Source organism: Aythya ferina (genome assembly GCF_964211825.1).
Source record: "Aythya ferina genome assembly, chromosome: 4".
Taxonomy (NCBI): domain Eukaryota; kingdom Metazoa; phylum Chordata; class Aves; order Anseriformes; family Anatidae; genus Aythya; species Aythya ferina.
Window position 1 is genome coordinate 36,799,822 of NC_140300.1, and position 27,354 is coordinate 36,827,175.

The following is a 27,354-nucleotide window of genomic DNA, read 5'->3' on the forward strand; positions in this document are numbered from 1 at the left end:
GTTGAACACCCATTATGAGTGTTTATTGAAAGAGATCATATGGCTTTTCAAAAAAAAATGTGCATAGAGACAGCCAGAACTGTATTTTTAACTATGGACAGGCCATGATAGTCATTTTAAGAACCTAAATTTGAGAAAGTAGTCACTGGCAACAGAGGAATAGCAGTCATCTTTACAGCAGTCAATTAACATGTGTGACTCTGGAATCCTCTCTGGGTTTATGTGATAAAACACTGAGAGGCTGATTGCACTGCTTTTCCCCCACAAAATATAGCTTTCCTTTGATTCTGAGGAAATTCCTAACTCCCTGTTTGATTATAAGGTCCTGCACAAATCCTCAAGAGAGGTAAGCAGAGGTCCCTGTACGTTGGGTCTGTCACAATTTTCTTATAACAGCTCTATTATGGATAATTCCTTGGAAGTCAGCTGTAAAGCTCAGCAGGTCCCCTCCTGATATCCTTCACATTTGGATAATTAACTGAGCTGTTTGAACAACAGAAACTTTATAATGTTCAGCAGTGGGAGTCTTGCAGCTGATCAGCTTTACCTTCATCAGCACTTGTCATTTTAACACTTGAAGGGTAATGTTTCAGGATGAATATAATCTTCAAGCGGGAGAAGAAAAGATTTAAATGTACAGGAAAATAAAGGCCTCAATAAATTTATTATGCAGACTGTAATACTCCTTGTGCTGTGTTGCTCATGTACTCTGTGTTGCTGTCTAAGAGGGATTTAGTCAACCTTGTATCTGTACAAAATAGGCTTTGCTTGATTGCAAGGAAAAAACAAGTAACAACGAATCCTCATGGAAACCCATCCTCGACATCCTGAGAAATAGCAAGCATAAAACCTTCGTGCTGATCACAGCAGTCTTTTCCAGACAAAACTTAATTTGTTTAGAGACAGTAAAATGAAATATGCCCTAGCTTCTTATTTTTTGTTCAATTCGTCTGATAGTTAAAAATGATTCAAGTACCAAGCCTTTCAGCGGAGTTTAAAGGAGCAGTCTGGTCAGGACCTACTGAAATGGGGTAATGGTGCAACTAGCTTCCTGGGTAGAGGGAGATCTTCCAGCAAACCAAAAGTAATGCCTGAGAATGTTCTAGAAAAAAAAAAAAACTTACAGGGAAAGGTCCCCTTGTTCCTTTCCATACATGATCTCATGCCTCTCATTCTCGTTCACAAAGTACTTTCTCTCTTTTTTTTTCTTTTTTTTTTTTTTTTTTTTTTTAAGTCTGATGTATGGTTAGGATTCAAATCAACCTCCAACTGTATGATTAGTAACTGTTTTCCATTTCAAAATTCTTTCTCCTTGAAAATTAGCAGAGCTTGAGAAACTTCTTGGGAATTATCTCCTCCTTCCTTAAAGAAAAAAAAAAAAAAAAAAACAAAAAAAAAACAACAAAAAAAAAAAAAACAAAACAAACAAACAAACAAAAAAAAAAAAAACAACAAAAAAACAAACAAAAAAAAACCTTCCTTACTTGAGAGTGCAAAGAGTGAATGCATTTCTACAAGAGAAAAAGGTGGTATGCTGCAGCAAATGAAATTTAATGTACTTTTTCAGCGCCTTTCTACTATAAAGGCAACAGAGTAGCTATTGTTTCACATAAGCTGTCACCAGGAAGATCGTCCTAGGCAAAAATGCTAAACTGTTATAAGGAATTCAGAGAGTTCAAAACCTTAAAGAGTTCAAAACTCAAAAAGTTCTAGCCAAGAGGCTACTGAATCTAACAGATAAGGAACACTATTGCATTATTCAAATAGAGTCCAATGATCATAGTAAAATTTGACCCCATATTTTTGGACTGAATTTGTTCCATAGTAATTGTTTTTTTTAATCCTTCCCCACACTTTCAATTTTTTTGTTTTTTGGTCTAACCTCTACAAATTAAAGAAATCTACATTTTATAAATATTTAAGACTGTGTGACATTTATTTATTAACCAACTGCCATAAAGACTATTTGAAATTAAGAGGGGTTTGTAAATCATGATGTGTTACTTAATGTCCTGAATGATAGTTGAGATAATTATTAACTATAGTTAGGTATTATTGTTTTGATGGCTAAACATGACTGGAATAAGAAATGTGGTTTAAAATTCAGCAAAAACTACATACGCACAGTGGTTAGAAATACCAATATTTCTTAAAGTAGTTTTACTTAATTTTAATGAACTACAAAGCAAATCTTCAAAGATTTATTCATTATTCTTAAATTTCTGGATGCATAAAGCCCTAAAGAATATAAATATAATCTGACAGAATACTGCAAATCAAAAAAAAAAAAAAAAAAGAATTTTCTCTATGCCATGATCTCTTATCATAACGTAGTTATGAACTTTTCTATGAATGAATATGTAAGTAGGTGCATTGGTTCCCATAAGAGTCATACTGATGAGGTTAAGATGCACTGTTCTCAGGTCAGGTTAATGTTTGTCTTCTGAAAAGAATTGTTCAGTGCCTTTTTTTTTTTTTTCCCCCTCAGTTAACAGCAAGCACAATGAATATTGTGTTATATGAGAATGACTGATAACAGAGAGGCTGTTTGTTGTTACAAGCCATTCTTCTTAGTACAAAATAGACTGCTTTCTATAAGATAAGTAGAATGTTTTTTCAGTTAAAAAGGTTCCAGTTTCTCTAGGTCTTTACACTCCTCTGAGATGTAAACCTGTTCTTTAACAATACAAGCAATGTCTAGGCTTGTTAGCGTAGCCTCCCATGATAATATTTCTTTATCCTAATAAAGTGAAAGAATATGTAGTATAATAACTCACTCTGCAACCAGGTTAACTTAAATATTTTATTAAGACAGGGGCCATTAGACTGTAGCTGCAGTTAGATAAAGCAAAATTCAGTGTTAACCATATCAGGATTTTCTCTGACACCTTTCCCATATTGCTTTACATATTTTTTCGTAATACTTAAGAAATATTTCTCCCAAGTGTCACTGTGATCTCTTTCTTATGTCTTGTGCTAGAATTGCCCCTGCAATGTACAACTCTGCAAACGAAAAGTTAATATACTGAACAGCTTTAATCACCTAGTATAGCTCAGATAAGCCAATATTAAAACACATTTATGCATGAACAACTAATAACTAATAATTGAAAGAAATTACATGCAACCCTAGAAACCATTTCTTAATTGTAACTCATTAAAATAAATTATGGTATATTATCCCAATTACAATGCTGAAAATAGAATTTAGCAGCAGTTGTTCTGTCACTTTACCCTTCATTTTAGCTTTTTATGGCAGATATGTTTTGAAAATAATTTCTCCTAATCAGATGGTGTTATATATTACCAGCTAGTAGCTACACCTCCTTGCAAGCTTATCCTTAGAGAGGCATTGGGTTAAGCATTAAAACTTACACTCATTAGAGCTAATTGAATATTATTGGCGTGAACATGAAGAGTTGTTGCGGTGGTTCAAACAAAATACAAATATATAGATACTTATAATTGCATAACTATCTCTTGCTATATTTATTGTATGCCATACAGTATTATTATAGAAAGCTGATGTTAAAAATTTGATTGCACCTAGATGTAAGCTAAGTAGCAAATGCTTTATTTTGTTATTATTAGAGCCAGGCTTCCTTCATTCAACAAATGGGGCTTTTGCAATGACGCCTCTAACACTAAATATAAAACTGCACTGAACTTTCCAAATGCTGTCTAATCATTCATATACTCTGTGCGAATGTTGCCTTTTCTATAAATTCAACTATTGGGAACCCTAGTGCTGCTCCCGAGCAGCATCAATTGATTGCTTCACTTGAGACTGAGGACACTCAGCAAAGGACTCAAAGGAGAGCAAGCCAAATAGGGAACAGTTCAAGCATCCACAGTTTCCAGAAGTTATGGGTGCTCAAGACTTTCTGGATTTGGCCTATTTAATGAGAAGGAATAGCCATTTGCTTGAATTCAGTAATTCACAATGACTACTATATAAAATGTCTGGTTCTCTTGCAATGATGCATTTACAACGTACCACCTACTTGCTCTTTGCTTTTAAAACCAACATCTTTGGAGCAAATACAATAAACAGGAATTTCAGTCTAATCTGAAATTAAATTAATTATGTCAGTGGTGACACTTGTGTTTCAAGAATATGATTTTAATGTTATTTTCTAGTCATCATGGCTTCATTCTTGCCTTATAATAATTCTGCTGTCCCAAGTTGACTCTGTAAAGGATAAATATAGCTTAAGGTTTGGAGAGGTCTATAGTGTGCAGTGGAATTAGTGAATTTTCTGAAGTAACATCAGAAATTGGCCTGGCAGAAAATATGACTGAAAATCTAACAGAGTTTATGTACAAGCTTCTTCTTCAATAAATTTATTTATATTTATTAAACACCATTTGGCACCTACAGAAATGGCTATAAAATTGTTACAGTGGGTTTCCAGAACAGCTGCTGGGTGGATGGAGTTGGGGATTTGGCAAATTGCTGTCCTCTGTTCCCTTTTGCCATGATCTCTGCTTATTATCAGCATGATTGTGTTACTGACTCTGGCCTTCCAAGTGTTTTGGGGCTAATAACCTAAATGTTTTCCTCCTCTCACCCCAGCTTGAAATACATGTCTCCTTTCAGCTGTTAAAAGAATGTGTGTCCTTCAGGAATGTGTGAAATACAAACAATTAGTGCTTGTCAAGGGAAAGAAAAGGAGAAAGGGGACTGATCCAGTGCACATTACAAATGAAATTGGAAGTTAGAGACATTTGGTTAGGCCCAGGAAACATAAAAGCTACAAAATAATTCCTATTTTCAGTGACATTATTGTAAACTAGGAGCTGTCTCGTCTTGTTTCTGCTTTCTCTGGAGGAGTGCTGTACTACATAACTGAACAAGTGTTTTTTGTAAGTTGAACTTTAGTGACTTTGTAAAACAAAATCTCTATCTTTTTGCCTCACTTATTGTTTCTCTGAGGGGTTGCTACAAAAGGAAGAAAAAGGCTTTATATCAAGAACTCTCTGTCATTTAAGTTATCTCCTTCCATCCATAATACCGTTTTATAGACTGAAATAAAAAGTAGATAAAAAGAGCTGGTACTATTAGATGAACTCCCTCAATCTCTGGTTTACTTGTGTTTTCCTGGAGGAAAAAAAAAAAAAAAGTCACTGTGGTTGTTTATTTTAAAAGTGATTCCATTTTTGTTTTACTTGTGTTCACTACAGGTTACCAGGACTGAAAAGTGAAAGCTTTGGAAGAAAAGGAGGAGTCTGGAAAAACACTGGAAAGAAAGAGAAAGAAGAAAAGAAATCAAGAGAGGGGTATGCTAAGAAGCTGAGGTAAGCAGAAGCATCACGAGTGCATCTATATGGATGCGAATTATTAAAATAGCTCCTTTCCCTCTCAGAAATATCCCCAAACTTTCTGCTAAATGAATACATTCAACCACTAAAATATTAGAAATGATCATAATTAAGAATTAAAGTTGCTCTCCAGCTGCATCATCTCTGGTGTTTAAGATGTATGGTATGCTCTTTAATTATGCTATATCTTGCTAAATTTTACTACAAATTCAGTATCTCATCTAATGAAACAAAGATCACAGGATGGTTGCTGTTCAATCTTTTCATTCAGGTTGATGAAGATACTAAATTATATTTTGCTCTGAATTTCCATGGTTTCTATTGCTGTACATGTTCCATATCTATTCATTATTATGTTGCTATTCACATTCTTGAATGAGAATCTGAGGCTCAGAATGATTGAGGCTTGAACTATAAGATTTCCACTGCTTTTAGAAATCTGGTCTGAGGCATGCAGGATCTGAATTTTTAGGCATGCCAGGTCTTGCTTATGACCTTTCAGCCAAATCTGGCCTTCTGGACAGTCAGGTCACATGTCTCTTCTGTAGGAGAGACAACAGTTGTTTGAGTACAAATGCAATATAAATAAACAATATATACTTTCTCCACATCTGGTTATAGCCCAGTGAGTAGGGGGAAAACAGCTGCTGAGCACATACACCTTTCCTAACTGTAAATGCTGCCCTCCATTTCACTTTGTATACATGCAAAAGGATGACTTTGACTCCACATTCCCTCAGTTGTTGGCATTGTTGCTTGCCCAAGCAGTCAGATACAAGTTACTGTAAATAAAGCTTTTGCTGAGAGGTAGTCTTCTCTATTTTTCCTCTCTCTCTTTTTTTTAGGTCTTCAGATCTGAAATAGCTGGCTGCTGAGTTTGGCTCATGCCATTTTAGCGAAGGCAGAATTTTAGGTCATCATTTCTGCATTCAGAATGCAAATACTTTTGACTTAGTTATATCTACTGGTCTTCAGTCCTTTAAAAAGCCAGACCACAAATTGCTGGAGATCCAAGTGGCCCCTAGAGGAACCGTGTGATTTAAGTTAACTCTCTGAACCTCAGAATAATGGTATGATGAAGAGAACACAAACATGCAAAATATATTTTTTTCAATATGGTGCTTAGTTGCTGGTTAACCAGAAGTTAATTCTTTCTTTGTCATGACAACTATGCCCAATGTACTAGTCCAATACTGAATTTCTCTAGCACATCACACTCGCATATGCTGTTCTCTCATATGTTCCATTCAGGTCAGAGACTGAATACAAAGAACTGTTGTGATGCCAGTTTAACGGGTAAGGAATCATTTATGTTTCTAGTATTGCTAAGTGAATAGATTGACATATTCTATTCTAGTACAAATGAAAGTAGGATTCCAGCTCCAGGAGATCCAGGAGATTTAGAATAAAATATATGGAACGGGTTGCCCAGGGAAGTGGTGGAGTCACCGTCCCTAGGGTTGTTTAAAGAAAGGTTGGACCTGGTGCTTAGGGACTTGATTTGGTGGGTGACATTGGTAGTAGGGTGAGGTTGGACCAGGTGAACTTGAAGGTCTCTTCCAACCTTAATGATTCTATATTTCAAAATTACTTGGTACTTATCCCCAGATTGAATTGCTGCAGAAATGAGATTGAACAGTTATCTGCAAATTTATCTTCAACTCTGTCTTCATATAGCCTGTATAGCATGAAATCAACCATTCAGAATACCAGTTTTAAAGCTAGAATTTGCTTTATTACTATGGGTTGCAAGTAGCATGTTCTATAGCAGACAAATAGCCAAATACAAGCCTCAGCAGGCAGTGGTCCTTGTGTTTGTAGCCCTTGGGTTTGAAGAGAAGAAAAAGAGAGAAGAAAAAGAAAGACCTCTGTGATTTTAATTGCTGTTAGAAGAATGTCCTATCTCTGTTAGATAATTTCATTGGTTTAGATAGAAAAAGAGAAAATACCTTTTTTTTTTTTTTCTTTTTTTTTCTCCCTCTCCTTTTTAACATAACTCCTGGTACAGTTACTTTATAACCAATAGATATTTGGCCAAATTAGGATGAAATAAACAAGATTCTGTGGGACTGAAAACCAAGAGTTTGTCAAAGCAAGAACTTTATCAGTACCTTAGAGAATCAGTAACTTAGAGAATTGCATAGTCTTACTAATACAAAGATATTGTGGAAAGAGACGAGGATCCATATGGAAAATATGTGTTTGCTTGAATAAAAAAGGACATTTATTTGGAGCAGTGGAAACACTGGAAGCATGTTACAGGGTAACTCAAATTACACTGTGGGTTTAAGTTAGTATTAAAGCAAATGTAAATTGTATTCTCTGTAAATTCTCCTACTCTGTGTCCGAGAAAACCACAACATACCGTTGATACACTAGAGCCACTCTTTCATTTTCTCTTTACCACTGGAACTAACAGAGATTGTGATTTCACACTGCTGTCATCAAGAGACTTTTCCCCTTCAATAACAGTGAAATTCTAGTTGTTCAAAATACACTGAGTTCATATTAGCAGTATCTCTGTAGGTAAGTTCTGTAATCTTCCACAGAGCTAGAGTGTAGCTTGCCTTCTTTTACTGCACATTCCTTTTGTACAGGAGCTTTGCCACACAAATTTTCCTGCTGCTGCTGTTTAGCAGAGACTATCTCAAAAACAACAACAAAAATAACATTTTTTTTCCAAATGATGTTTCAAATGAACATAAAAACCATAAAAAGTAAGCATAAAAAAAGAAAGTCGAACTCCTTTCTAATCTTTCTCCAATAGACTTATAATGGCTTTTATCATTTTAATACTGGAAAACAAATGTTACTCTTACAGTAACCTGAATTTAACCTCATGACACTGCTCTGAGGGACAAATATATCATTATTTCCATTTACCACTGGTAGCCTGAAGCATAGATGGATTTTTGTGTTTGGCCCAAGGTCATGTAGAAATGCTGTAGTAGAAGTATAATTAGAGGAAAGATCTGAGTGCTAGTCTAATAATTATTAGCTATCCTTTCTACGCCATTAATGGTAATGGGAAGCATTTATACTCACCTAGGAGAACACTAGCCTGAAGAAATGTTTTTTTCCAACCATGATAGAAAAGAATCTGGTGCATTCTGTGAGGATTCCTCTTGGCCTTAGCTAAACTTGTCTGGGTTTAACCTCAGTAATAAAAAAATCAAAGAGGTTGCTAAGTGAAATTCTGCTCTCCGTAGTGCCTGTCCAACTAGCATTGTGAGGTACCATCTTTCTGGCATGTCAGTATTATGGACCAAATATCTTCTGTTTAAAAATAGAGAGGTACTGGTTTCACCTGGCCTTCCAAGTCTGTTCTAGACACAAAAAGTCTGTGTGGTTACCAGTGGTCTATGCATCAACAATGACAGAGATTATCTGCACGATACTTGCTGTAGTCAGCTAATCTTTTCCTGGTCCACAAAAGGTAGAAGGACTTCTTGCTCTTTGGAAAGATAAGAACAAAGGAAAACAAGACAGCTGATTAGTCAGAGTGTCATAAAGATATGGCAGTAGATGAGGTCAAAGAAGGAGATATGTCATTCTTGTTTTCTGTTTCTGGTTGTCTATTTTCTGTAGTGGAACAATGCTTTAAAGGCTTTACATTGCCAGAACTGATAGTGCACGGGGACACTTTTCGAGCTTGCTTAATTTATTTACAATATGCAGTTACTTCTATGAGGTCCTACTAAAAAAAGGACTGAGCTACAACTATCAAAATTTGTAAGTTTTCAATGCTTATACTTTGGACACCTGGATTCTCCATAAAAATATGCATTTCATATGCCTAATATATAGATAGATACAGCAGGGATGTCACAAAAGAAATCAGAACTTCAATTAAATTTTTATAAGAAAATAAAAATCAGTCTTAGATTGGCAAAATATTTCTTTGAAGCTTCACTGTGTTACTTTAAAAAAAAAAAAATCTGTGAAGTCTCTATATATCACAGGAATCTCTTTGTATTGCAAAAGATTGCCACTTACATGGAAATGAGATCTTTTATTCCAATGCAGCAAGTGATGCGGTTCCACTAGCAGATACTGTGTGTGAAAACATCTCTATAAGATCTTCATAAGATGTGAGGGAGTATTAAGGAGTGGGGTTTGTGTGTGTGTGCGTTTTTCTGTTGGTGTGTGGTGTGTTTGTGTTTTTTTCTGACATGTCATTGAAGTTTATCACTCTGCTAAAATGTCTCACTCTATGTAATTTGATAGTGGTAGCTAAGAGGGGACCAAGCTGTTTTTGTAAGACCTTTTGTAAGACCTAAATAAAAGTTTTTGTAATCTAACTGCTAACAAAGCTCCACGCCTTGCTGACTCCAAAGAAATATATATATATATTTCTATATACGTTCATGTATATATATATATAGTATAGTAATGTCACCCAATAGATGGCAGTATAATCTTTATAATAAAGGAGTTTTTTTATTGAGTACAGAGACATTTGGGATGAATTTCAGTTTCTGGCTGCCAACTGACAAAAGAAATATGGGAGCTTTTGTTTTAAAAAGTGGCACTATAGGAAAATATAGTGGAGTGCATCGTTTTCTAATAGGACTTCTGTCAGTTCTACTTAATGCAATCACAATTTTGTTCCTTGGGCATGTTATTCTCACTAATCAGGATTTAAAAGTATGGCTTGAATGGTTCCAAATGATCGTTGATACTTGACTATAAAAGTCTTTGTTTCTTTTTATTGAACAAAAGCTTATAAAGGGGAAATTTCAACTCTGTTATTAGAGTTAGAAATAAGTATGCAGGTAATATTCATGCATGTGTACACACGTGTGCACACAACTGTGCAGTCTTCAGGTTGTCAAATAAAAAATAATCCCTTTAGGAAAATTTGTTTCTAAATATACTGTTGCTGCATAGCTATTATTTTGAAAAGATTGATGAACAGAACTGCATAGGAAAACAAATTCTCTTGCTAGAAAAGATGAACCCATGTCAGTCTGCATTCTTGACATTAGGGGAAGATGAACACTAGAAACATGAACACTAGAAAGAGGAACACTTCAAGATCAGAGATATCTCTATTTATGAATAATTTATAGCTTTGAGAACAATTATTTCCTAATTTGAGGGAAAACTGAATGTTAAGTGATGGATTTGCAAATTTTATTTGAAGAAAATATTTACTTCAAGCTTTCTGTTGATTCTGATCACCAGTCCTGTATTTATAGCAAGAAAGATATCCTATTTGGGAATAAAAAGAAAGGCAATTCTGTGATCACTTTTTGGAATAATCCCCTTTCTCTTAGAATGAAAAGGTTAATAGTTCACTAGGTGCTTTATCTTACGTAAATATTATGGGTGCTTCTAATTTTGGATTCAGAAAATAACTGAACATGATTACCAGAAACACCACACCACACACCCATACAGACCAGGGCAGGACTATTTTCTTGGTATTAACCAGCTTACATAATACAGACTGTCAGTAAAATACTCTTGCCACGTCCATTCTTCTGGATATACATATTACACTTCAAATAAATCACTCTATATGTGTATATCTGTACCTGTAAATGTTTCTTTATGGTTGCTAAAATAGAACTGCATTTTTTAAAGACAGGAGAAAAATGAAACTTCAATTTGAAAATTATATTACCTTCTATCAGATGAGAAAAGCTTTATTTCCAGCATATCTTGTAACATTTCATGTCCTTCTCTCACTGAAATGCCTTGACTTTCATGAGGGCATTTTGAATTAAGCAGAGAAACCCCTATGCACCCATAATTACAGACAATTGTTGAATATTGTAAGTAGTGCATGATTTTGGAATAATTAAACCCACAAATTTCATTCTGCAATACTGTTCTGATTTGAGGAAGGAATTTTCTGAAATATTATCTTTGTAATAATTCATGTGAAAGTATAACTTACATTACTGATAAATCATATGTAAATAAATAAACAGATGAAGTTTTTTTCTAAAGAATCAATTACCTATAGTTCAAATTGTTGTTCAAATTAATGATTGATAATTAGTCATGTATGGAATCACTATCTAATGATTTAGCAACGTGGAAACTAATAGTACACAGTGTAATATTAAACTTATGGTATAAGCATAGGACATAAAACGGGCAATCAGAAGCAAAATAAATGTAAGACGGTTCTGAAATTCTGCAAATACGTGGTGGGGAAATGAATGATGGTTCAGTTCCAATCACTGTCTTCTAGGAAAGCTACAGTGAAAATACCAATGAGCAATTGGAATCATGGAGCAACAGAACTACTTTACTGTAAGAGAAAACTACAGTTATTTTACTGAAGGTGAGGGTAGGACATAAGTAGATACACTGGAGACTATTTGTAAATCTGGTTGCCTACTTGTATTAATTTTGGTTTTGAAAGGTGATTCTGTCTCCTTGCACTCTGTCACTGTGGTTTTATACAGAATCAATGAAAGACAGAATGGGGGTAAATCCTTCAGCAAAAGAGGAAAGGGAGGGGAAGGAAAAAAAAAAAAAAAAAGAATAGTATTGCAGAGACCATTTTAGCTCTTCAAAGGTCCCTCAATCAGTATGATACAAAAAGTTCAAAACAAAACAAAACCAAGAAAAACACAGCACATTTGCTTTCAGTTTAGGAACTGTATCTTCAATGATGAGTCTCCCAGGAAATAGAAGACGTGATGTTGTACTCTACTTGTACAAAAAAAAAAAAAAAAAAAAAAAAAAAAAAGTGAGGAAAGTGGAAAGTGAGGGTAATTGCTTTATTTGGCATTGATCCCACCAAATTTTAAGTACCTAATTGAGGATCCTAATTAAGAGTGTAGTTGTCCTAGGTTCTCATATAATCAATAGAGAGAAGCTTCTAGAGGGCTATTCAAGTCTTGCATTAACTCAATCACTGCAGGGGAAGCTGTCTTTCTCTGCTGAGTCTTAATCAGCTTTTGCCTAACAAACATTTGTTAGGTTGCTTCATGTTAGAGAGGGTGAGACCAGACCTTAAATGTTGAGAACTGGGCTCTTGAGGTGGTTTGTTTCTCCTTTTGTGCTATACTGAATGGGTTTTTTTCTTTCCTCTTCTGCCTTTTCTTCTATTCTGTAGATTGGTCTGCTTTTCATGTTTGGGTGAATTGGGTGAATACAGAAATCAAAATGTTTGACTCAGAACATGCTTCTCATCAAGGATTAAAAAAAGAAAAAGAAACAAAATCATAACAGCAGTTCCTTAATGCACCTGGGGAAGTACAGTATTTTCTTGAAGACCTTTAAACAGAAGCATGAAAGGTAATGGACACATACTCTATCTTGAACTGAACTCTCTCAGGGTATTTTGTCCTTAAAGTTATTTGTAGTTCCTCTTGTTTGCCAGGTATGTTGTCATTCTGACTTACATGTGAACACTGAACTCTTTCCCATTCACTAACGTAACATCATTGTGGGTAATAGTCTATGATGGAGTTATTTGCTATTTTGGGGCAATTACTTTAATAATTTCTTGTGTTCTCTGTTTCAAATTCCCTGCTGTTATGAAAGCCTAGAGAGTCTCAGACCTAAAGACGGGAACTGGAGACAGACTTGATGAGTTACTGACATCCATCTCAGCTCTACATTCAACTGGTGAGATCAAGAATTTTCTGCTCTCTGCCTTTAGCACAGAAAAAAAGAACTTCAGGTTTGATGTGAGGTTTTTGAATTGCTTGGACCAGGCTTGGCTTTCACTCCAAGGTCTAACTCAGGTTGCTTAACGTGGCACAGGCATTTTTTTTCCCTTAACAAAAGAAACAGAACATTATTTTTAGATGCCTGAAGGGCTGTCTGTCTGACTCACAAACCAACCCATGTAATCAGCTTCAGAACTTAATAACATTGTTCAAGTGAACAGGGATGCAGGCTGCAAGATTAAAGAAAGTCAAATGCACATAACAGCTCACTTCAACTTTGCAATCAGACAGGTAATTATTATTTCTCAGGATGCCATAGTCCAGCAATTATAAAATTTAAATATTAATTTTAGAAGTCTTAATTATAGCAACCAGAATAGTTCTGTTCAAAATAGTCCCCAAAATAACTTTGCAAGAAGCTAATAGCAATTTACCTGATTGAGGAACAGGTAGAGATTTAATTAGAAATGGAAAATGCAGTTCGCTTCTATTTGCATAGTAAACAGAAGAAGAATTTGATCTTTTGCGGGAAGTTTTTACTTGTTTTTTATTATTGAAATAATAGGTTATCAACAAATTCACAAAAAATACGTTCAACTGATGAACATAAACATATGATTTGCCTTGATTTATGCTTGATCTGTGTCTATTTTATTTATCTGTAAATATCAGATATGTAATTAAGATATGTAAACAAAGATTTTTACCGCATCTATTTTCTGATATGTGGAAATAACATAGCATGCTGATTTACTTCTCAAGGTAAATCTGTCTTGAAACATACTTCCCTGGGGAGTAAATAGATTTATTTATTTATTTATTTATTTATGTTGTCTCAAAGAGTGGTTGTGCAAGGAGAGGCAATGCTTTGTGTCTGTGGTTAACACATCTAGTGAGATTTAATGTCTTCACACTGCAGCTAATGTACTCTCTATACTTCTGTACTGATTGTCTATACTGAGAAACCCACTTGAAACATTTTGGTGGTAAACTTAGTGGTGTTACCAGCAGTACTAATCCAGTAGGCTATGCCATCATAAATACATAACAGTTAAGGTTCATGGATTAATACTGTAGAATTTAGAGACTGCAGCTGTGATTATGCCAGGCTCCATAGAGCCTGCTGTAGAGACCTCATGCTGTAAAAATACAAGTAAATAAGAAAGTATATTCCCTGTTTTACAGAATGGGAGAATCAAGTCATATAAAATTTAAATAATTTGTTTTATACCCCACAGAATGTTACTTGATCCTTTTCTTAATTACACTGTTTCAGTTAAGTCATATCTTTTCCCCCTTTCATGCACTTTATTGAACTAAATCATATTCCCTCCTTTCTTTATGGAGCACAGAATAAAAACTCTTCCATGTTCTATTTCTTTCTTCTTTTTTTTTTTTTTTTTCTTTCCAGTTGTCAGGATTTATTTTTGAGGATGTCATTCTCAACCTATTGTGACCCTCTCTCTGAGTTCCCAAAATTGCTATATGTCTTAGATGATGTAAGAATTATTACAATATTTCACATTACTCTTTATTTATCTATGATAGATACAGAAGAAAAAATGGTTTATGATAAAAAAAAAAAAATTACCATGCAGTGGAGGGGATATTCAGAATCTTATGCTGTTAGAGCTGGTGTCAACAATTCAAGAAGATGTATATTTATTTTCTCTTTATTGCATAACGAGAAACTTTGCTTAAAGGGAAATAGTTTTATTGTTCTGAGAGAATTTCTGTAATTTAAAGATTCAATACTGTGGGCTTGAGGGTAGAAAGAAGATCAAGAAGATGAAATACTTTCTAGTTTGGTAATTTTATCATTTTACTGAGATTGGAATTCAAGTATTTGTTCAAGGAAGTAATTACTGAATACAAGGTAGGATAAGACTTGAAGAGGGTGGGAGAGAACAGCAAGTGAGGACCACTGGAACATGGAAAACTAAGGTTCATTCCACAAAATTAAACCAGCTTCTGTGTGTGCTAACAATAGACAGCTGGGCCCTCTGCATTGCTTTTGCTCATCATGACCAGAAATTTTGTTTGGGGCATAAGATATTTTGTGGATTTTAGTGACTAAATCTCTTCACAAATGAACAAGTTCCGATGAAAGCTTTTAACTGGGGAATTTCTGACTAGCTGTGGATGCTAGAGGGAGTTACTTCAGGACTATGCAAAACCAGTCTATGTCCCAGCAACCCTGAAAGCATCCCCCTCCTCCACTGAAAAAACATTGGTCACTTTTTCTACTGCAGCTGAATTAACCAGAAAAGATGCAGTGAAAGCAGTGGCGGTAAATTGCATAAACTGTGTGTTGCCCCAAGCTCTATCTGAATTAATCTTTTCTCTGAGATATGTGTCCTGAATTTAGATAACCATACTAGCCTTTTATATAAATACTGTAGAAAATGTAGAATACAAATACTTTGTGGAGTACAATGTAAAAATAAATGATCCAATGACTCATCTTTAACACAAAGCATGGCTTCTAAAAATAGAAAGAACCTTTCATGATTTTGGAAATGGCTTCTCATGGTCCCTGATAAATTATTTTTTCTTTCTCCAAGTGGAAACCAAGTGAATGGTGTTGAGAACCATCAGAAAGAGGTAGTCTTTACAATATATGCCATTGGTCAGGAAATCAGTTCAGGATTCAGAAAGCTGCATATGTTACCGAGATGAGTTTACATGTTCTCACAGTGGTATCCTATTTTATACAGGTGTTGAAACATGTCAGCTATGGAAATAGATTAAATATACCATCAAAATAAAAAAAGGAATAGTAACCAAAACCCAAATGGCTTTCTCTGACAATGCCTGAATGTACCATCTGTTTCCACTGCATTATAAATTGATGTAGAAAATTGATATGCAGTGCTATTTCTGGGTAGCTTCTCATTTGCATTTGCTTTTGTTAAAAATGGACCTAACTGAAAACCATCACACTGAAATCTGCCAGACTTTGGAAGGAAGTGTTCAAACCAGCCTGGTGTCTTCCAACCCAAAGCTGGATCTACATCTGAAATGGTGCAGCTGCCCACATATGTATAGAGTGCTAAAACACAACTTTGGATCTAGACACCACACAGCTTGTCAGATGTTCAGGCTCCTGATCCAAATTGTCCACTTTATTTAGGACGGTAACAATTGAATAATTATAATGACATAAGGCTTACCACCTAGCTACATTAAATAACCATCTAATCATTTAACTGAGGCAGCCAATAAATAATAGCAGTATGGCTACTTTTACCCAATACCAAAAATACAAACTCTGTCTTCTTTGACTTCATATATACTAATAAATGTTAATATGAAATCACTGTATAACAGTTTTCCGTGGTCATGATTGTGATTAATCTCAATGTAAATCAACATCCCAAAATATCATTTCATCAGGTGGCTGGAAGGAGCTGCTTCCAAACCCTGTGTAATAGTCCAATCATTTCCAGGCAGAAATGGAGCAGCCAAAATGCTCAGACCTAAGCTGGTGACATATTGTCTCTGCTGGAGACTGTGCTGGGCAAGAGCAGATGTAAATGAAACTCCTTCCTGACATCTGCTTCTTTCTCTACGTGACCTGTGTTGGAGAGGCTTAAGAGATGACAGATGCAGGAACGTGTTAAAAAAGCTACATGTCTGTGCTGGATATGTCTGCTCCATGCCCAGATGTATTTGTGTAGCAACTATTTACATGGTTTTGCTTCACAGAAGAATAAGCTTTATTCCAAAAAGCAATATCCTCTCTTTTCTGTCCTCTAATAATTCTGAAGTAAGATTTTCTTTTGTTTTAGTCCTCTCTGTTTGTTATTATATTTATTTTAAGTGCTTCTGGAAGGAAAAATTCAGAAAAGTTTGCATTTATCTCTTATTTGAATATTCTACTTCAGTGTTATCACCTAGGTTAGTTACCTCCTGAAAATGAACTGATTGCTCTTGATTTCCAAGGATCTAACTCATGATGTTAGTAACCCTTTAGGAAGTTAATAAGACAGATCATTTGCACATTTAATTAAATCATATTTATCCTATTAGTAAATTTTCAAATGCTGTTGGATCAGAGAGCCCGAAAAAAATGATAAAACATGAAACTAAATAGTTTAATTTACCATTAGACATACCTTTTTGCAGGCTTTGAAGACTATCAAAATCCGAGCAATAAATGCATGCTCATTCTGTAGCCGTGTCTAGGAAAAAAAAAAAAATAATAGGCTTCTTTTTCCTGTTTATACCATGCGTTTCTTTAGAAGAAAACCAGGAGTACAAACCTGGAGCAGAGCTGTATTGCATTTGGTTGGATGATCATGGAGTAAGAGTGCAGGTCTGCCCCACACTCTAGACATAGATTCAGATAAATATAGCCATAGGTATCAGATGACAAGTTTTCTGGAAATGAATACTCTTTCATTTCCCCCTCTCCTAGCAAGGCCTGTAAAATTTTGCTTTGAAGGCCATAAAAAAAATGGTACCTCACCATACTTTGTAGGGTCAACTGATTTTTTTTCCTAGTTTCTGAGGCTGAAGACTTACAGGATGAGACTTATAGAGGCATTTTAATTAGAGAGGTGGATAAATTCAGAAAAAATGGCAAAATACCCATTGAAATGTTTCTACCGGAAGAAGAATTTGATTATTTCTACTAATTTTCCTGATTATTTATTCAATTACATATTTGATGGACACTGCTGAACATACTTTTGAAAAGACTGAACATCAGAAAACATTTTTTCCCCGCTACTGTTTCTGAAGAGCACAGGATTTAAATTAGGCATTTAAATGTATAAAAATGCAGGCCTATTTAATTCATTTGATTAACATAAACCATTTTTTCCAGTCCTCTTTTCACAAAAACCTACAATAACCAATAACTGAATGTTTCTTAAGAACTCATTTCACAATACAGAAATGAAGTAAAACAGAAAGTAAATTAATTGTCCATGGTCACAGAAAGAGTAACCAACAGAGATGTCAATGAAATCAATGTGTAGCACTTTCTTTTTAATGTAAATGTTATTCTGTATTTTATAGACTTAACCTGATACTTTAGTGAGATCATGCAATACTTGGTCAAGAAAAAATTTAGCCAGATTTTCTGCTCTGGATTTACTCTTGGGAAAATCGCAGCTGTGTTATATGAAGGACTCAATCTATAACTAGTTGGAGAATCTTTTTCCCACTAGAAACTCCAAAGATAAAACAACTTTAAATCAGTGTTAAAGCAACATTAAAGGAGTATTGATCCTACTGAACGATGAAAGTGTATATGTTGTGGTTATCGTGTCCATCAATAAAATATATAGACAAAAGAGACTTATGATCCTTGTGGTGGTTGACAGCAGCAGTAAGAAAGCACTGGCAAAACAGAGACTTTTACTGATCTAAAGATATGCTAATATCTTTCAGTTAAGGGACTGTGTCAGTCACTCTCTCACCAACAAGATATAGATGTGGAAGGGTGGAAGTTTTGCTGCCAACTGATGAGGAACTGTCAATGTATTCCTACCTCTTGCATGCGAGCTTCGTCAGCTTCTGGAGTGCTCATCAGCTGTGAATAGTTGCTGAGTGTAGTAAATTCAAAACAATCATTTTTCCTCTTCAGCAGGTGTTTTTCCATTGGCCTCCAAAAGAGTTAGAGAAATAAGATCTGAAGTAGATGTGTCTTATGCTGAAATAATCTCTACAACAGTTTTAACCATTTTTCCATCTCCTGAAGATGTTGAAACATACACTCTGTCCCTCAAGACCAATACAATGAATCTGTAGATAGCCAAGAGTGTATTAGTTAGCACTCCAGCTAGCGGTGGCGTCCTAGGAGAATGATGCCATAAGAATTGACTACTGTTTAACCCCTGCAGAAGTGATCTATTGGAAATGGTTTGGGTGTAATATGTGTGAAATCTTGTACTACAGTCATACTTGTTCTGAAGAAGTAGTGAAAAAAAAAAAACACTTTTTTTTGGGGGGACGGGATTATAGTTACACTTTCCTTTTTTTTTTTTTTTTTAACCTACTGTTGTAGTGAAGTACACACAAAGGACAAAAGGAACCTGCCACACATTGGAGAAGGCAAGGAAAATAACTACACATGAAGTCTATGAACAGAGAAAAATTAAATATATTTTGAAAAAAAAAAGTGGATAAATTATTTTCTTGGTAATCTTTGAAGGCTATAACAATGTTAAGTGTTGCATCCAATACCATGTAGAAAATCATAGGTTTGCTGTATCTCTTTACATTGTTCACAAATAATCAACTGAAAAAAATATTTATGCCTTCCAAAAAAAAAAAAAAAAAAGGTAGCAAATAACCCTACACAGATGATAGATTTTGAAGATATACATAAACATGAATTTGTCAGTGAGGGTAGTAGTGAAAATGTTACCTATCAGTGCTTTTGTGATGTCTTTTCTGATGTATAAACTTGGGGAAATAACTGATTAAATTCTAAACTGTAAACTGTAAACCTTGAAGGAGACTTTAACAAACCTGTTTATCTTCCAAGACATTAATGTGCATAATATGTTCCTAATTTGAACTGTGAAAAGTCCAAGAAGGCAGACAGCCAAGTCTTCACTTTTTCCTTAAAAATTACAACTGGAGATATTATTGGAAAGAAAAAAACACACTAAATTCTTTTTGGTGTTGAATGGTAGACAGAGGGATTTGGTGGGAAGATTGTTAAATACCTTGCACAGTCCAAATATTATGATAAAAGCATTATCAGAATAAAGTCCATTGCATTAAAGTTCATTTGGTTTTGAATCCTAAATGACCGCCTTGATTTTATTTTATTTTTTTTTTACTCTGCCACCTGTACCAAGCTGAATGGGTTAAATTAATAATTTATTTTTATACATGCAACATATCTTAAGTAATTTCATCTAGTCATGCTTTACTTTGCTTGAATGACTTATTATGATAATTTTTGAGTGTTTGATTAGGTAACATTTAACATTTAGATCCAAACCTGTCATATTGTCTCTTTTAGGGATGATCCTGCAAGTATTTACAACCAGACATCGTTTATTCTGAGTAGCCCAATTAACTGTGCTGTGCATAGAACTGGTTTCAAGCTGTATAAAGTGTTTCTCAGAATAGGACTTTAATTTTTAAGCATTTCAGAGGAAAAAAGTGGTGAAGTGCCATGTAAATGCTCAGTTGAACTGTTTGCACACTATTTAGCATTACATAAGTATGCTTTTCACTGTTCAATACATTATAGCTTTCTGAGAGAGCACGCACAGTTGAAAAGTGACATTTCTAGAATCTAGGAAGGGGCTCAATTGTTTAGCTTCCTAGTTTTTGTACAGCTTGTATTTTCATAACCCTTGCAGTTGTCTTTAGTGATTAACATTTGCCAATGTTTTAATTCTCAGAGCTCATCTATGCTTATCAATTGCATTAGTGCACTCTTTTATTTGTAAATAATTCCATATTCTTCCTTTATTCCCAAAGTGTTCACTGGGCTGTGTCTATTCAAGCCAAGTAGCCTATCGTATTAACTCCTTCTGTATCTATTCACAGGTATTATCGTGCCCCTTTCCCACTTGCTCATAATTTTAAAAAGTTGGAATGCTTCTTTTATGTTGCTTTATGTCATTAATATTGAAAGTAAAAAGATGGAGACCCTGCCTAGTTAACTGTTCAATAGCTTCAAAAGATCTATTAACTGTCTGTTCACTGTCTTTGTCCAAATCTCAGCAGTTGTCAAAGGGAGTACAGCTTTGTATAAAATCTGTTGATTTGTCCTAGCCAGACATTATGACTGTAGCATCTGCACTGTCTATTTTGTGCACGTCGATGTAGTAGTAAAAATAGTTTCCAAGATAGTGTCCACAGCTGGTTCAAAAATAAACAAATGTTTTAGATCAGATTCATAAATGCAAGTCTGTTTCTGAGGACAGGTGTCAAATTTTGAATAGCTGTGCTCCATAGTGAGCTACTAATCATCAGTCATGAGCCTTCTAGCATCTTCTGGTTAATCATACAAATGTTCACATGTCTCAGATGTTTTAATTATTTGTGGTGGATCAATTATGCATCTAAGAATTCCTCCTGGACATTCATTGGGGGGCTGTGGAGGATTTGTTACTATTTGCAAGAAGGTTGTCAGCCAATATGAAAACTGAAACAGTGCATCCTGAATTAGCAACCACCCACTATCCAAATCTCAGAACACATAAACCAAACAATTCACACAAAAAATTGCCTGCAAATTAGTTTTCTAAACTGTTCCAGGAAAGCTTACGCTTAGCACATGTATTGATGTCGATGAGACTTAGCTCATGAACGATGCATAAATCTAATCAAACTAACTTGGTAACAAGTATTATTCATGCAAAACAGAGAGATAGCTCTATTAGCTTCCTGTCGTCAAAGTGCATGGAAACTTATACAAAAGGCTGTGCTCTTCAAGTCTGTCCTCATGTGGCTTTTTCTGCACAGATAAATTGCAATTGAAATTAAATAACCTGGTTTTACAGTTTTTGTGGTTAGCCATGGGCTTTTCTTCATGTAATGAGAGTATGTCTTGGCTTCTTGAATTATAGCACTAGACGTAGAGGTTTTCCACAGACCTCCACCATGTAAAACAGTAGCTCTGTGCTTCTCTCATATATCTGTATGGATGACTTCTATGTTTTTGCACATGAAATTGTAAAACCATACTGAAGATAGCTCTGTTAGTGTGTAAGAATAAAATCATGTTGGAAATCATCGTGTATTGTCTGCCGTGTCAGTTAAATGTTCTTCATCTTTAAAAGTAGACAAGAACATATCCTTTTTCCTGTATTATTGATAGGGCTGAATCTGAGTCTTTTTTTTCCATTCTGGCTTTGATTGTAAATTTTCTTACTGCTTTTTCTTCCTGCATTCATTTCTATACAGTTGTTTGTTTTTTTTTTCAGTAAAAGAAAAACCATCCTCAGCTATTCACATGTTGTGAACATTTACTGAGCACCAGTTTACTCTATTGAAATATTCTGTGCTATTTGATGTTCATTTTGAGTTTCATCCATTATTGTTCACTTGTTTTAGCAATCACAGTGATTTATGTTTTCCTTCTGCTTTCCAAATGCTTATTTTAGAAACATTTTCTATTTTTTAATGTTGTTCAACGCTGAAAATTATGGGGATATACCATATCAGGATTATTTTTTGCACCCATCCCCCATCAGTACCTAGTGCTCTTCAGTTACTACAGAGTTAATGCAGTGATTGCATTTTGAAGGTGTCTAGAGACCCTACTAAGGATCAGAGCCCAACCTCCAATCCTGTGCAGAGCCACCCAGCTCCAGAGGAGTATGATGACAGGTTTTTTTGCAAGAGAGAATCAGGGGAAGGTTCAGAGGGCTCCAAAGCACCATCCAGAAGATGGTGCTCTCTGAGAACTGGGGTTGATTTTTCTAAAGGACTGTAAAAAAGAGACCCAGGAACAATTTTCAAATATACAAAAGATTTTTTCAAGATCTAAGGGAATGAGTTATGTCCAGTGATGACCTCATCAAAGGAGACTAGTTTAAGTAGAAAGAATTTCTAATGTAAGAATAATTAAGCACTGAAATTAAATACTCATGGAGGCTGGAAGACCTTCCTCACTGGAGGCTTTTTATCACAGGTTAGAATCATAAAATCATTTATCAGTTGTTTATGCCACAGGTTGTGAGGTGGCCCTGTACAAGAATTAAGCAAATCAACTGATTGGGAAATTTTGCTTACGTACTGAAGCTGACATGGGTTGCACCAGATTCAGTATATGGAGCAGTTAATCAAACAGCCTTTGTACTGACCTTTTACAACTGCTCACTGATGATTTCAATTTGAGTTGCATCTGACTGGTAAAGACAATCAAAGACATAAATACAAACTCAAAAGAGGCAAAGGAATTTTTGAATACTAATTTTGTTTCTGCAAGTCCTGTAATTATAATTTGATAAGAACATAAATGTGTGTACAAAGTGCTCTAGCCTCAGTTTGTATAATGTGGATATAGAAAAAGGGTCAGCAGGTTATGTTTAGTAGGTGAAGGAAAGGCTAGTAAATCAAAGAAAATGAAATAATATATGTTTTAGCCAATACAACAGTTCCTTATACTTGTCAAAAAGTGTGTACTTTGGTATTTCCACATTTTGAGGGACCTCTTGAAATGCATACCTTAATAGGTATGCTTCCTCTCAACTTACTTGTTACACTGTACAAATCAAATTTAAATTCACAAAATTATTAATGGCTAATAAAGGGCTAATGAGAAATGGTGATGTCCTAGATGGTTGCAAATTGTTCCAGTGTCACTGTCTACTTCTCTGCTCCAATGCTTTGAAATGAGTCAGTAGTCAAATTTAATTTGTTTAGTTTAATTAAATTCCACCTGAGTAAATATGTGTTGCACAAAGCTGAAGGAGATGCTGTAGTTTTCTGTGTGATGTATGCAGTTGAGATCTATTCTGATAGTATGCAGCCTTAGGTTATAAGTTACTCTCTTCCACAAAGGTAAGCACCATATAAATACATAAATAATAACTTAGATGGGCTTGCAAAGAAAATTACATAAAGAAAGCAAAGCAAAATTGCGCACATGAGTATTTTTGAGTATGCCATCATTATTCTTAGAATAATGAAAGTCATCAATAGATCAGAAGTTCATTTCACTTTCAAAACACATTCCCATTAAGATTAGCAGCTTGTTTATTTAGTCTGATACTGTCCTGTCTCTCCATTACATTAATTAAACAAGTAGTACTGTTATCAGATAGTGAGATATTTTCTGCTCAGCAGTCTTGCATTTGGTAGAATGACATTTATGAATATTTGTGGATTTGATCTGTGATGTAAGGAATTCAAATAAATGCCAAGTCATTGTCCTTCTCCCTCTATCAGTACAAAATATATTAAAAAAAATGCTTACCCTCTTCCAAACCTGGCCCACAGTTGCCTTATGTGCTGTGGGATTTAAAAAATAAATAAATAAAAAATTGGAGGATTTTTCAGCTTGACCAGGGATTAGGTCAGTACATCACTCTCTTAACTGTGTTCTAGATGGTAACCCCGTTCTCAGAAGAAAGAAACCAAAACGGGAATAAGTTCCTTACAATATCTTTCCTGGATTTGCTTGGTGACAGTATTTCTCCTTACTGAGCTACATACTGTTCTCCATTTTGTGATATGATTGTTAGTTTTGTTATTTTTGGAACTATTATCAAAAATGAGAAAGAATATTTTATTCTGTTTACCTTCCCATTTATTCTCTCCCTTCAATACAGTTTTGTCAAGTCATTTCATTCATTCTCTGTGTGTGGGGGAAGCTGAGCTCACTCAATGCATTTTCTTTACTAACTGGGGGTGAGGTTAGATTTCATTTCATCTGTTACGTTCCTAAACCTGCATCCGTGCTGTGTTTTTCAGCACGAATTTCACACTGGTTGCCTGATATCCACTGGGCATGCTTTAAGAGCCAGCTGCTCTATGTTTCTTGTTTCCACCAAGAGGGGAAGGGCTTGAGTGTCATGGGACACCAAGTATAGACACAGGACCAACATCACTCTTGAAAGAACCCCTTCATCAATCTAAAATGTATGTGCACTCACTGAGTTCTCATACAGTTTAATTTTATTTTCCTGGATGTTTGCTTGGTGGGTCATTCCAGTTTTTATTAGTGGCTTCTGGAAACTCAGGATGGACTCTGTCAGTCAAAGCTTGACAAACCAGTCACACATTTGTAGTTAGATGGTCAAGTTCAGCTGTGTACATCTGGTACTAATAAAGCTGAAGATGGTAACCAGCTTGGAACAACATATGTGCAAGTGAAAAGTGCAAACATTGAGGTACCCATAGAAATCATATGGGTGTCAAAACATAAGAAAAGACAGAGTCTTCATCAGGAGGACGTGTTAAACTTCAAAACAGCAGTTAAGGTCTTGCACAGGGATTAGATAAGGATGAAGCAAATATGACCCATGGAGGTAGCTGGTTATTGCTGCCCATTCCTTATTTTCTCTCAGCTGTGTACACTTTGCTCTCTAATACTTGGCATGGCATACTTCACCTGCAACATGCAGTGGTCAGTATAATTCCATACAGTTTAATCATACTGGTGTTCTGATACGCTATGTGTTTTGGAAGAATTTGGGAGACATTTTCTCAATATGGTACTATTTTATTTTTTTATTTTTCCTCCTTCCTCACAGCATTGTTCAAGGACTTTTAAAATAAATGTGGAATTCAAGGATGTAATGGCATTGTGTAGGAATGCATACTTCACTGCAATTCATGCCCTGCTACTACAGCTGTGCAGTGTTTTGTGCAGGTGAAAAGCCAGAGTTTTTTTTTCTTCTTTTTTTTTTTTTTTTTTTTTCAGTGAAAGAAGTTAGAAGGTTCACTACTGATTGTACAGACCCTTCGTAGAGGAGACATTTAAAACTCAAGTTTCCTTTTGCTAAGTTTTGTCTCAGTCATCACATAGGCTTCTAACTGAGCAGAAAAAGAACAAACCCAGAAGAGTGTGGGTTTGTGGCATGTACCTTTTAATGTCCCCCTTGAAGCCACCTGGAATTTCCCATCATATTCACTTAACTAGGCTGTGTATCACTCCACCTGCCTAGCTCCTACATACCTTTGTGTGCAGAGAAGCACAGATCTCTTCTAGTGCTTTACTGGCCATCGCTGGATAAGGGTGCACATAGTTTAGGGAAGGGTTCTCTGACATGCTCCCTGTGTGACATAAGTGTGATGTGTGACAGGGCAGGTGGCAGCGGACCAAGGAGACACGCAGCGTGGCCAGCCTGGCAGGACAGCACAGACTTGTCTCTGGAGTTCAGGGATGCTGTAACAGACTCATTACCAGTTAATTTTAGTAAAGGTCAGTGTCTTGTGTGTTTACCCCCAATATAAATATATACGTCATTACTGCTCACTACCGAAGTGAGAAGTGTAAAATGTTCAAATGCTCTAATTAAGAGTATAATTTTCTAGCAATGCTTAAACAACTTCATTACTTTTCTTTCTTTGTAGTCGGTGGATAATTGTGACATTTTTCTTGGCTTTAACTGTGTGTCCCTGAAGGCGTGTTAAAGACCCCCTGTGATTAAAATAGTGGGACTCATGTTGTTGAAGTGACATTAACAGAGATTCTTATTAAAATTTGGCCCCTGCTGCTTATGGTTTCTCAAGACTATCTTTCTTTAGCAAATTTTAAAATACAATTACACGATGCCTGACAACCAGAAATGATGCTATAGCACGAATGTTAAGTGAGAATCAGAGGAGTAATTATGGACTGTCATAACACCTGGAAAGAGAAGTGCTGCTAGATTGTTTAATATTGCATTTAACAGATCATTGGTTTTGTTGCTGATGTAGATCTCTTGGCATACTGTGATCGTATACAAAATGATCATATGTCCTACTATGCTATTTTAATGTTTGCAAGGCATTTACAGCATTTATGTGTTGTTCCCAAGATGCTGGTGGAAACATAATGCAACATCCTTTGTGCCTGCCCACCTCACCTGAACAGGATTTTAAACAAATACTCAATGTGACACATATCAGAAAAAAGCAAAAAAATGCTACTTGCCTGCAACCAGTTTGCACTTTCTGCTGAATCAGCAGCTTGTGTTTGCCTTGTAACTTACACAACAATTCTGTTTTCACCTCTACTGCTTATTTGCCTTTCCCTTTCAGGCAACTGCAAAAGCCAGAAAATGGCCTTTGTGATAATGCCACTGAGATTTAGAGCATAAAAGCAATCTCATTATCAGTTTACATCCCCAGTTGGAAATCGGAGATTGTTCAGCACATCAAACAGTTGAGCAGGGGCATGTAATGTGCAGCCCAAGGGCCAAACAAGACCTGCTGAGTCATATAATGTGGGCTCCAGCTGCCCTCTTCCTGTAATTGAAGGATGGGGACAAAACAGCAGAACTGCTGGTTGGTGCCACTAATGAACTTGAACCACAGTGAATTATGTTCCATCTGCATAATGTGTAAGGATAAAGTACAACCAAATATGGTTCTGAGCACTCATATTAAATGTCTATGGTTTATATGCAGATTGGATGTAGCCCTTGGGCTCTTAGTAAGTAACCTGTGTAACCTTCAGGTCTGCGGAAGGTAAGCAACTTGCTAATGCTGAAATTAGTGCACAGGGTTGGAAGCTGCTGTGCTGTGTGGATTGCTCTCTAATAGCAACAGAAGAGGTCTAAAAGGAACCCCCATTAGTTCAACTTCAAAATCTTGGTTATGTGAGCAGGGAGGGAGGGAGGGAAAGAGTATTCCATGGTTCAGAAAGTCTCTGTGTAAATTCTCACTCCTTCAAACCTTGGATCTCAGCAGCCAGGTACAAGTAAAACCCCCACTGCATCAGTGAGGTGAACAAAGGCCTCTTCCTGATGGATCTGCATGT

At 35.6% G+C, this 27,354-nt stretch overlaps 1 long non-coding RNA gene across 1 annotated transcript in view; it reads left to right on the top strand.

Moving 5' to 3' along the window:
- The window catches only part of LOC311436264, a 334,039-nt gene extending 306,929 nt beyond the window's left edge, over positions 1-27,110 (top strand). Inside the window, exons 13-17 of the long non-coding RNA XR_014692707.1 lie at positions 5,185-5,298; positions 12,401-12,582; positions 12,832-12,915; positions 25,691-25,809; positions 27,003-27,110. This is a non-coding gene — a long non-coding RNA (uncharacterized lncRNA). The remainder of the gene's footprint in view (positions 1-5,184; positions 5,299-12,400; positions 12,583-12,831; positions 12,916-25,690; positions 25,810-27,002) is intronic.
- Positions 27,111-27,354: the final 244 nt, after the last annotated feature.